Source organism: Schistocerca serialis, unplaced genomic scaffold (assembly GCF_023864345.2).
Source record: "Schistocerca serialis cubense isolate TAMUIC-IGC-003099 unplaced genomic scaffold, iqSchSeri2.2 HiC_scaffold_466, whole genome shotgun sequence".
Taxonomy (NCBI): domain Eukaryota; kingdom Metazoa; phylum Arthropoda; class Insecta; order Orthoptera; family Acrididae; genus Schistocerca; species Schistocerca serialis.
In genome coordinates, this window is record NW_026048046.1 from 15001 (window position 1) to 17500 (window position 2500).

Sequence of the window (2500 nt, forward strand, 5' to 3'; positions counted from 1 at the left end):
TCGGCCGGCGCGCCTGCCACTGGCCGCCCCCACCAGCCGGCTGTAGCGCGTGCGCCCACGCACCGCGCTGCCAGCACGCCGGGCGGCCCCCCCTCACCGGCCGGGGACGGTCCCAGCCAGCCACCGCCGCGTATCGCCTCACACCCAGATCCCCTTTCGCGTTCGTGGGCATGGTGGGTCCCCTTTCACGTTCGTGGGCATGGTGGGTATCCCTGAAACAACCGGTTAATAGCTCGACCGATCGTCGCCAACACTGATTCACCTCTAGCGAGAACAACCGCACCACAACGGGTTACCTGTTGTTCATTTGCGTAACGTCACCAGCAAACGTAGACGTCCATCGCCATTTGCAACGAGTATTGCATGCCTGTGTCAGGTGTCACAACACACTACGTCTGCCCACATAGACGCAACAACATGTGCACGCCTCGAGAACACGTGGAAGGTAGCCCCCGTACGTATGCGGTGTCCATTGCGCGAACGACTGTCAGCCGGCCTCTGCAGGATGTCGCAGATGTGGAACGCGGTGCAACATGCTATCACGGTGTGTGAGAAGAGACGACTACGTCCGAATACACGCTCCACTACATCAACAGACTGCTCATGCTGATCGCCATCCAGGGCGTCCGTTCCTCCCACACGTCTGAATGGCGTACCACACTGCAATCCAGCTCTTATAGGGAGACGACACGTAGCTGCGTGCACAATATTTGGACTGTATGGTCTGCCGTTGCTAGGCGCAGTCGTCGTACGGTCACACATGTGCCACGATGTATCATTCAGTACATACGGACCAATGTGCAGTACAGTTTGTGGGTTTTGCGTACATCGGCGGACAGGTGACAGGCCGTACCACAACGTAGGCTGAGTACGTCGGCATGCGAAGGGCATTGAACATGCAAACTTCTCAACGACCAGCTTGCGAAGGCAGGGGGGAAGGGGGGGGGGCATGTACGTCCTGCTGCTATCCACATTACAGTGTATAGCAGGAGCATGTGGAAAGTCAGCAACACCTGCAAGGTGTTTAACATGACGCGATACACAGGGGACCGGGCAGTGCGAATAGCGAACTATATTGCGAGGGTTGCGGTTAGGCAACACTACACTAATTTAACGAGTTGCATAACAATTACAGAGCAGGTTCAGCGACAACGTGCGTCAGGTTAAGGCGCAATATAGGTTAGGTTGAGGCACAATATAGGTTAGGTTAAGGCACAACATGGGTTACGTTAAGGCACAAATTGGGTTACGTTAAGGCACAACATGGGTTACGTTAAGGCACAACATGGGTTACGTTAAGGCACAAATTAGGTTACGTTAAGGCACAAATTAGGTTACGTTAAGGCACAAATTAGGTTACGTTAAGGCACAAATTAGGTTACGTTAAGGCACAAATTAGGTTACGTTAAGGCACAAATTAGGTTACGTTAAGGCACAAATTAGGTTACGTTAAGGCACAAATTAGGTTACGTTAAGGCACAAATTAGGTTACGTTAAGGCACAAATTAGGTTACGTTAAGGCACAAATTAGGTTACGTTAAGGCACAAATTAGGTTACGTTAAGGCACAAATTAGGTTACGTTAAGGCACAAATTAGGTTACGTTAAGGCACAAATTAGGTTACGTTAAGGCACAAATTAGGTTACGTTAAGGCACAAATTAGGTTACGTTAAGGCACAAATTAGGTTACGTTAAGGCACAAATTAGGTTACGTTAAGGCACAAATTAGGTTACGTTAAGGCACAAATTAGGTTACGTTAAGGCACAAATTAGGTTACGTTAAGGTACAATATGGGTTAGGTTAAGGTACAATATGGGTTAGGTTAAGGTACAATATGGGTTAGGTTAAGGTACAATATGGGTTAGGTTAAGGTACAATATGGGTTAGGTTAAGGCACAACGTAGGTTAGGTTAAGGCACAACATAGGTTAGGTTAAGGCACAACATAGGTTAGGTTAAGGCACAACATAGGTTAGGTTAAGGCACAACATAGGTTAGGTTAAGGCACAACATAGGTTAGGTTAAGGCACAACATAGGTTAGGTTAAGGCACAACATAGGTTAGGTTAAGGCACAACATAGGTTAGGTTAAGGCACAACATAGGTTAGGTTAAGGCACAACGTAGGTTAGGTTAAGGCACAACGTAGGTTAGGTTAAGGCACAACGTAGGTTAGGTTAAGGCACAACGTAGGTTAGGTTAAGGCACAACGTAGGTTAGGTTAAGGCACAACGTAGGTTAGGTTAAGGCACAACGTAGGTTAGGTTAAGGCACAACGTAGGTTAGGTTAAGGCACAACGTAGGTTAGGTTAAGGCACAACGTAGGTTAGGTTAAGGCACAACGTAGGTTAGGTTAAGGCACAACGTAGGTTAGGTTAAGGCACAACGTAGGTTAGGTTAAGGCACAACGTAGGTTAGGTTAAGGCACAACGTAGGTTAGGTTAAGGCACAACGTAGGTTAGGTTAAGGCACAACGTAGGTTAGGTTAAGGCACAACGTAGG